Source organism: Anoplophora glabripennis, unplaced genomic scaffold (genome assembly GCF_000390285.2).
Source record: "Anoplophora glabripennis isolate ALB-LARVAE unplaced genomic scaffold, Agla_2.0 scaffold37, whole genome shotgun sequence".
In the NCBI taxonomy this organism is placed as follows: domain Eukaryota; kingdom Metazoa; phylum Arthropoda; class Insecta; order Coleoptera; family Cerambycidae; genus Anoplophora; species Anoplophora glabripennis.
In genome coordinates, this window is record NW_019416243.1 from 406,699 (window position 1) to 417,225 (window position 10,527).

Consider the following 10,527-nt stretch of genomic DNA (forward strand, 5'->3'; position numbering starts at 1 on the left):
TTTCATTTGTTCACTATATTAAAAACAATGAATTTGCCTACTATTGACTTAATATTTGTCGTAATGGTTTGCAAATTCATTGTTGTTTTTCTCTGGGATTAAATTTAAGATACTTAATTTCATAATAAATGCAATTAAAGAAATTACAAGTAATGACCAATTTTAGGAAATTTTGATTCTACTAAAGCTATTGTTATACAATGCGATGCATCTAAAAGTAGTCTAGGATGTTCTATAGAATAAACCCATCAAGGAGTTTGACATCAATTCAAAAAAATATTAGGTTAAAGAAGAATTAATTGTTGTCAGTCACGTTTGGAGTACAATATGTGGTCGAAAGTTTACCGTAATTTCTGATAATTAACCATTAATAAATACGATGAAAAAAGATATAGAATAGATAAAATACATTTAGAGCGATTAATAACAAAATTATGAAAATATGATATAAGTAATTTTAAATTTTCACCGGGAAAGGAATGGATATTGTAAATCTTTTGTCAAGATCCTATATTAGAGATCCAGTAATTCAGTTATTAAAGAAATATTTTAGTTTCAATGAAAAATAAATAATAAAAAATAAGAAAAAAAACAAACAGTGATTAGAACTAACTCAAAAATTATGTAATACCTACATTCTGAATGACTTGTACAAGAAATGTTCACAACCAGGCCATATTGAATATACAAAAGTAATATAAGTTTATCAAATGATTTCTAAACGACAGAAAAATAATTTAAAAATCTTTAGTCAAGGGTATGCTTAGCTTGGTATTATAAAAACTCAAACTAGAGCTAAAAGTATTATCTACTTGTCTAATATGTATATTGTATATAGATATAGAAAATTATATAAAGAACCATATAAAGAATAATAGCTCAAAAAGTGCCAGGTAAACTTTTTAGTAAGTTAGCAAGTGATTTTTTTATATATTTGTATATTTTACTATCTGTTGACAACAAAAATAAAAAACGCCAAAAAGGATCAGTCAAGGGTAGTTTTGCCCAATTAAAAATCTCACAGTGAGACAAATACATACTAAATAAAAAAGCACATCACTGTATATTGCTCATATCAAAAAGTTGTTGACGTTTCGAAAAATTTAAATATTCATAACCATTAATGATCTAAATTCACGGGTAATTTAAAACATGCCTTTCATCACTTAATAAAGAGATAAAAAAAGGAAAAAGTCTAACCACTTTACGTGTAGTTTTATTCTGGACTCACTTATAGCTGTCTTTAAGGTTTTCAGGCATATAGTGATTGGAGATAGAGTACTTTTCAGGGCCTCATCTAAAAAGAAACCCACTAAATGTAAAATTGTAGCAGATTTTCGGAATTCAGGGAGTATCCAACAGGATAGACCGATTTACAGGACTTATTTTGCCTTTCTGTATATATGCCTGGGGTATAGGGTGAGAATGTCTTACTATGTGCAGTGTCTATGAGTTAGGAATTTGGATTCCTAATCTATTGTGTAAACGTGCGTCAGTCACTTGTCTGCTGCATAGGGTGTGTGGATATGGCTGTCTCCATGGCTTGAGTTTGTGATATGAATTCGCCGAATGTAAAACTTTAGCTGATTTTTAAGTTTTAAGAGTAATTTTCTGAATTCTGAGTTCACTTGAAGCTAAAAGATTGCAAAGGCTGACTGAGTCTTCCAATATCCAAAATATACAATGAGTTTCACTGGTACATCGAATCATTTTCAGGGCTTTGCCCAAGCAGAGCATCAATTAAATGTAGAAATTCAGCTGATTTTTAAGTTTTAAAGGTGGTTTTCTGGTATTTTTGATTTTCGGCAATTTAAAAAAAATCTGGAGGATGGTGGAGTATTTTCTGTGGCAGATTCTGTTTCTGGGGTAAAGAGCGATAGTACCAGAAAGAGACCGACATAAAATAACCAAAAGGAAAAAGTACATAGACTGGCAGGTTTCATTCGTAGGACAGACCACCTTTTGTGTGCCGATGTTACCAAGGAAATTTTGTGTGGCTGTGTAATCATCAAAAGTCATTTCTATAATTAAACATTTTAATTGAATTTAATTTGTTTTATGAATCGTTTGATGTTGTTTCGGTTACGCTTTTCTTATATTTCAATAAGAAATGTGGGTTAATATTTTACATAAGATGTTAATGTACCTATTACTTAAAAAACTTTTTTGAAAGTTTTCTACAAATGCAGACTCTGTGGATGTATAATGTTCTATGGTTTGGAATAACTTTTTTTGCTTCTTGTATTTTGACGAAGATGTTATTTGCTAATTTCAGTTATAGACCTTATTTAATTTTACTATGACTTTAGTTATTTTCGTGTTCCACACTATATTATTCTGAAGAAAGAATAGTGGTTATTTCTTTCTGTTTTTCATGCCGTCCTTAGACTAATGTAATATGTATGGTAATTGTACTCGTTTCTGACTTATCAAAACTATAATAATTGTAACTAATAAAAGTTTGGTTATCCCAAGTCACAGTGTATTTCAGTGCCTATAAAAATAGCGTATATATCTCGGGACTAAAGTACCTTTTCATCCCTTGAACCTCGGGATAATATCATCGAATTTGTGGAAAAGAGTTCTTAAAAAATACAGTACAGAACAAATAGAGGCGATACACTTATAGGTATCTATATCTAATTAAACCTACCTACATTAATAATTAAATAAATGTTTAATAACATCTTTTATCAACATTCAAACCATTAGCTTGTAATTGTGCTGTTGGCCGTTTCCTTCCTGTTCTTGGTATATTCCCTCATAAAGTCAAAGGGAATGCACGAAGTGTTAAGTTAATCCACAAAGCCCATCAATAATTACAACAGAAGTCCATATTTTTCTGTTTTCCATAAATATACCCATTCCTTGATTAGTATCCCGTCCAGTGGTCAATGTCCGACATGTAACCACGATTGGATGCACTTCAGATGTTTCGCAACAACCATAACGATGAACTAATCTCTCATGTACGTGCACACGTATATTTTAAAAATATACGCCTGTTACAGTTTTTCGCAAAGTTATTTCACCTGGAGTGCCTTCACTTCCTTGACTTGTTAATTTGATGAATGTGGTGTTCCAGATGATTTGTTTTTCACCTCATCAAAACTAGTTCTACCTACAGTTCCACATATTTTAAATTAAATACATATTGGTTCTTAGGTACAAATTTGTTTGCACTATCAATTTCTGCATAATTTTTCTTATGTCTATATGAAGGAGTCTTGTTGGTAATGGTAGTCGGAATATTAATAAAGGCTTGATAGAACGTTACTATTTAACAAAAATTACCTTGGTAATATTATACATATACACATTTATACCAGGTGTCCAAAATTTAATGGAACCCAAAACAAAAGTGAATTTAGGCATCAAAGTACGATGTCTGTTCAGAAAACAACCGAACTTTATTTTTCTTAAACTTTATTATTAATTTTATATTATTGATCCTTGTCTCCTTCAAAGTACTCCCCTCCTCTATTCATACACTTTTCTTAGCGATGTTTTAATATCGCAAAGCAGTCCTGGATAGATATTACTCTTGGAAATCAGAAAAAATCGCAAGGAGCCAGGTCTGGGGAGTAAGGAGGGTGAGGGAGGATAGTAATCTGATTTTTGCACAAAACTAACGAAAGACAAAGCTGACTGTGCAAGAACCATGAGTTATCTGGCCACAACTCTGATTTCTTTTCCGGATTTTTTTTACGTAACCGTTGTAGAACGCCTTGATAGTACACATGATTGACAGTTTCACCTTGAGGCAAAATGCATACCATTATCGAAAAAAAAACCAGTCAGCAACACTTTGACATTGTACTGAGGCTGACGTGCTTTCTTGGAGCAAATCCATTGTGATGATTGAACTTTTGTCTCAATGTCGTAGGCGTAAAGCCAGCTTTTGTTTCTCGTTATGATCCTTTGAATGAATGTTTCATCGTCACTGAATTGTTCAAGGAGTTACCGACAAACGTCCACACGCTTTTCTTTCTGTTGTTCGGTCATCAAACGAGGAACAAATTTTGCCGCAAGTTGGTTTGGTTTGTTGGTTTTCAAAATTTTATGGCATGACCAAATTGAAATGCTAACATCTTCTGCAGTTCCTCTAATAGTCAATCGGCGATTTGCACGCTTCAGATCTTCGACCTTCTGAACGTGGGAGTCATCAGTTGAAGTCGAAGGCCTTCCTGGTCATCTCCGAAAGTTTGTTTCAAAAGTTGAAACGTTTCCATGAAAGTTTTCCCCAGTTTCATGCAAAATTTTACGTTGCATCGTTATTCCAGAAAATCGCACATTTCACAAATCTTCACTAACACGTAAACACGTTGTACTCAAATAACAATATCATGAAAACTAAATGAGATATCAACATTCCAAGAACATGTGGTTACAGACGAGGCATTGCGCAACGCAATGCTGCCAACCGGATATCACTAAATATCTCCATTATAGTATAATTCAAAATGTTCGGTATTTTCTGAACAGACCTCGTATGCTATTTAATCCAAACTGACCTTAGTCGAAAAGTTCATCCCAAAAGAAATTCACTGTGCTAAAATTACTACCAGCATAGTGGAATCCTGGAAAATATTGGTTAATGATCGGCATGAATAAATCAAAGCTAATGCCATATAATAATTATTAAACTAGATTGAATATAATTATTGTCAATTAACAATTTTAACGAAACATCTTTAAATTATCTTAATTAAATGTTTTGAAATACCGATAGACAGTAGCTTAAATTACAGAAAGAAATAAATGCTTACAACTATAAAAACCAGTGTGTAAATTTAACTAAGCGGATATAATGAATTAACTTCTAATTTTACGTAAAAAAATAATGAAAAAAAGTGTATACAGAGAATTAATATCAGAGAAAACTAGTTAACCATATCTAAAGAAGAAAGTGTTCTTCTAGAAGGAAACAATTGTTATGTAAACCAGTTATTTTGAATCGTATCGTTTTACAAATTATACAAACCGGATTCTTATATTTGCAACCTATTAAATCCTTTGCTAGTAATAATATTTAACTATGACGAAAATTGATGCTAAATTAATTCTCGTATTAAGAAAAAGAGATGTTCTAAATTATTGTGCAGGGTGTTTCTTAACTAATTTAAAGTATTACAAATAAAATATTCAAAGACTAAGAATTATTATAAACATAACTTACATATGTCCTAAAATTCCCAGTTCTTGAGATAGAGTTTTTTTGCTTTATAATCCCATAAAATGTTATTCATATACTTTTTAACAGTATGGTATCCCCCTGTATTTTGACCCGATGAAAACGATGAAGCCATCAGGAATGCTTTATGACGTCAGGATCTTTCCCTAACCTGAAGAAATAGCTCAAAATGAGCAATTTTAAAATGCCCATAATTCCTCAAGAACGCATTTTAGAGAAAAAGATGCATGAATGAACCTAATTTTGAAAGCACATATGAGTAAGTATGACTAAAATACAGATACCTCTTTTAAATTAGAGCAATCAAATTATTTTAACTTCCATTTCATAAATTATTTAAATTATTTTAATTTATTTAATTTCCGTGTCATCAAATCAATTAACACAATTTGCATGTGTCGTGTTTGAATAAATTTCTTCGTTACCGTTTTTAACATACTTGCAATTGCGTCAATATCGAGAACACCAGAAGGCATACTTGACTTAGAATAAACAGTTATTTAAATAAGATAATTGTGCGTTTCTGTTAGAACCAGAAGAGATTTGAAAAAGGTAATTGCTAATCGACCATGACACGTACCTTGTAATTTCAGTATCATTTTTCAAATCTGTATTATTATTATTATTTACACGCACAAAGTAGAAATATTAATAATAACAGAAAGCATAAGAAATAAAACACAATTATTTGTAATACTCTTCAGTATAATGCTCCAAATCTGTAGGATATTGTCTGTAATCAATCTGTAAAAACAGTCAACGGGTTGATTTTATTAACTTAGCTTTGCTATCCAGAAATGTCTGACACTAACGGTGAGTAGACAATTAATTGTAAAAGGAAAGGAATGCCACGACATATTTAATGGAGGGAATTTTACAGGACCTTTTTTAATTATTACATATTTTCAATGTTAGTTTTTGTACTTTCATTTTACTCTAAGAAGTATTTAAATAAATCAAATCATATTCTGGTAACTCAATGCTGGACAGAATAATTGTTTTGTACAGTATCATTAGATATAAATAAATAGTTTTTTTAGCATACTTAGATGTTAGTGGAGCATATGTTAATCAGATAAGTTTAAGAAAATTTTTAAGATTTGAATTAGTGTAATGTCTTTTAAGAGATGCAAGATCATTTAAATTAAAGCAATGTTGCGACGAATAACATGTCGAAGAGAAATTAAATTTTTTTCGTTTTGAAATTATTATCCAAAAAACTGAAAACTGTTATTTTCGTTTAACATTTTTTTAAATCGAAAACTAAACCTCTTACATTCAAAACATTATTAGGACAATTTCAGATGAAACACCTTCCAATATATCTCTTATGAGCGTAATATTGAACTTTCGCATTTTTGAATATAGATTCTGTTTTAGATAACAATAATATGTTTTACATTCTTTTTCCTTCGAAATATCAAATTATTTATCTTTACATAGAGAGAACATAATGAGAACATCAGCATTTAGATAACTAAAATGGCTATTTTCAAATGAAGAAAAGTTTCATAAGCTTATTATATTGATAAATTTAACGAATACTTTTACTACTTTACTTTTTGTGAAAGTTGCATATTTTGTTTTGTAATCTCTAACAATGTCAATGAAAATTTAACCAAACAGTCAAAATTTAATTTGGAGTAACAGTTGGTTGTTTTGTTGTCAAAGCACTTTTTGCAATAATGGATAATTTGATATTTTTACAAAAACAAAAAGTAAATCTTAAACAATTATTGTAATCAGAAGAAAAGCGCTGAATTCAAAATTGTGAAAATCTGGTATGCAACGTTGATTCTCGTTTCCTTGTCTTGGGCGTCACAGCTAATACGACTTCTTATTTTAATTTTTCAGTTTGAGATAAAAATAATAAAAATAACAACCATTGCTTTCGGATTTTCATCGAAAGATAGGTTAGATTTTCTTTTCGAATGTTATTCGTCGTCAAATTTCTCAACTTTGCCCTAATTTGATCGATATTATATCTCACAAGGTGAGGCTCGAAAAACAACAGACATCAGTTATGTAGTTGTATAACAAATATATTTTTGTTTTCTAGATACCTTGGAGTAAAATTGATCAGAGATTTCTATGCAGCAGATAAAGCAAAAGTAGATGAAGATAAGGAAGCGAGAATGACCAACATATTAAATTTGATACGAAAATTGACAACTGAAAATAAAGAAATAAATGTGATATGGAATATGTATCATAGTTCTTTGTATTACCCATGTCACAAAAGCGGGAAAAAATAAAAAAGGAAGCAGATGATAACGGAGATAAAAGCCGACTGGCTAATTACTTCTGGATACTGCTATTGCAAAAACAAGTGATAATGAAACAAAAGAGAAAGATGAAATTTGTGATTGTTCTGAAGAAACCTGACGATTTATTAAACCTTTAACAAATTAAAAAAAATGGGGAAAGGATTTTATTATCAAGGTGATTTAAAAGTGTAAAATATTAGAAGATGGAGCATGAAATAAGTTGCAACTTTTCTATATAAACTCAATTCCATTTTTTACGGTTTAGTAGTTACAATATACAAAATCTAAAAATAAAATAAAATTATTTTTGAACACTTCAAAAACGATCACTTTCTGTTTATTCATTGATCATGTAATAAGAATCATTGAACTACATTATTTGATAAAAGTTTATCAATAAAGAATTGTTTTGTATCGTAGATATGGAAGATTCATAATATGTTTCACCTTGTAACCTTAATGAAGCGAAACTAATTTAATTTGTATGCCGAATTCTATATTCTCAAACATGTTTAAGCAAAAGCTGACCTCTTTATTTGTTACGCTAGCGGCTGTCATCTTAGATTTGTAGAGCTTCAAAGGTAATAATGACATTAGTCATAGCACAACAATTAGTTCAATTATTTATTATTATTTTACGGATTTTTTTGGCAACTTTATTACAAAATAGTATTAGGACTATAAAATAAATAAAAAGAATTATTACATCAAGAATGCAATAGGGATGTCAACAAATTTTATCTTCATTTATTTATTTTATAGTCTCGATTAAATTTTGGATCAAATTGCTAAAAAAATCCGTATAATTGAACTGTTGTGGTGCTGCAATTCTTGTTATTATTGCCCTTGAAGCCCTGTAACTAACTTAAAAATGTCGACCATTAGTATAAGAAACAAATAATATTTTGCTTAAAAATGTGGGAATTCAAAATTTGGACTTCAATTCAAATTTCACTGGCGAAGCAAAATTGATGTAATATTTCAGTTTCTAAAGTATTTAATTTTGCAATAAATTAAGTTTCTCTAATTTTTATATTTTAATCAAATCTGTTTTGATTTGATGACCCACATATATCGTTATACGTATACGTGTGTTCCGGATTTCTGGAAGATGACACTTTTACTGATTAACTTGTATCCCTTTCTTAAATAGGCAATAAATTCAGACAAGAGTCGTTCTACTGATAGATGGAACGGATATCCTTAATTACGTAGTTTCTGAACTGGATTCCGGTTCCATCCTGCTATTAGTAAATTCCTAAAGAGAAGAAAGTATAATTTACCCGTATAAAACAACAACGTGAGAGACAGTTGTATTATATATTTTTGTTACTGTAGGAGAGATATTATTCCCTAAAAGAAACGGTAATTTTGCAAATTGTATATGTACGTGCTAGTTATACAGGGATGGCCAATAGTACGGAATAAAATTCATATCTTTTGAATGAGTTAATTTTTTTTAAAACGCCGAAACACGTTAACTGATTTTGATTTTTTGCCATCTTTCGGTTATATAATATTTAATTTTTCTTCAACCCCCTAACCCCCAGCTCCCCTACTTTTTTTTTCAAATGGAAACATAAGGCGTTAGGGGGCTCGTTGAAAACCGAATCCAGCCATACCAAATAAACAAGTGTTATTTTTTCAATAATAATAAGTTTTTTTTCATTTAGAAATTGAAACAACTAGCTAATTTACAAAAATAAACTCAATGTCGCAAATGCTGAAAATGTCCTCCATTCACTATTTGGCATTCTCCAAGACGATAGTAAAAGCTGTCCACAGCATTCTGAATGACTTCAGCTGGTAAATTATGCATCTCCGCCCTAATCTTGTTCTTTAAATTCTCAATATTATCCGGTCTGTCCTGGTAGACTCTTTCTTTCAAATATCCCCAAAGAAAATAATCCAGGGGTGTTAAGTCGGGGGATCTTGGCGGCCATTCAACTGTACCCCGTCTACCAATCCAGCGATTTGGAAACATTTCATCTAAGTATCTTCGAACATCAATACCAAAATGTGGGGGAGCGCCATCTTGTTGGAACCAAATTCTTTCATTCGGTATATCTGGATCAATTTCATGAGGGAAAATCACAGCTAGAGCAGGTATCAGGTCAAATGTTAGGAAATCCAGGTAGCGTGCGGCAGTAAGATTTTCTTCAAAAAAGAATGGGCCCAAGATTCTGTTGTTGATGATACCTGCCCATACATTAACTTTTTGTGGATGCTGCGTATGCGATTCGCATGTCCAGTGTGGATTTTCCTGGGACCAAAAGCGATAGTTGTGCCTGTTAACCACTCCATTTAAATAAAACGTAGCTTCATCCGAAAAAAGTACGTCTCGTTGAAAACCATTATTGTCGTCACACCGTCTCATCATTTCCTCACAAAATTGTAATCGCCTATCATAATCGTCTTCCAAAAGCTCTTGGACAAGACATACCTTATAGGGGTGGTATTTCTCTTGTTTCAGAAACATTCGAATTGCAGTTCGAGAAGCATCGTGATTGCGGGCCAATGAAACAGTTGAAGTATGAGGATTTTCAACAAGTTCTAATGCAATGTCTAATTTCTTTTCTTCATTCAAAGCACGTGCCCGTCCAGTTTTGGGCAAAGTCTGTACTGTACCGTGTTCCTCAAATTTGTGAAATATTTTACTAACTGTCCCTTGCGAGATTTGGTTTTCGGGATATTTCGCATTAAATAAATCGCGCACTTCAGCCTGACTTCTTATTTTGTCTCCACATCCAAGCAATATCAAGATTTCGATGCGTTGCCTTTCCGACAATACCATTGCAATTCAGTAAATAACTTGATTTTGACACAATAGTAACGTTTCGAACTCCAATTTACAACTAAAGCGAAAAATTAACCAGAAAGCCTGGCAAGTAAGTGGTGCCAAAAAAACGCAACATAAAAAATATATCTTTTTTGCGTTAGCAGTGATAGGTACAGTTTCAAATTCTTTATTTTATTCTGTGCAAATTCATGGAGGATAACACTGAAGATAATTAAATTTTATTTCACTTGTTAAGTAGGTGTTTTATACAACCCTAAAAACCTTGC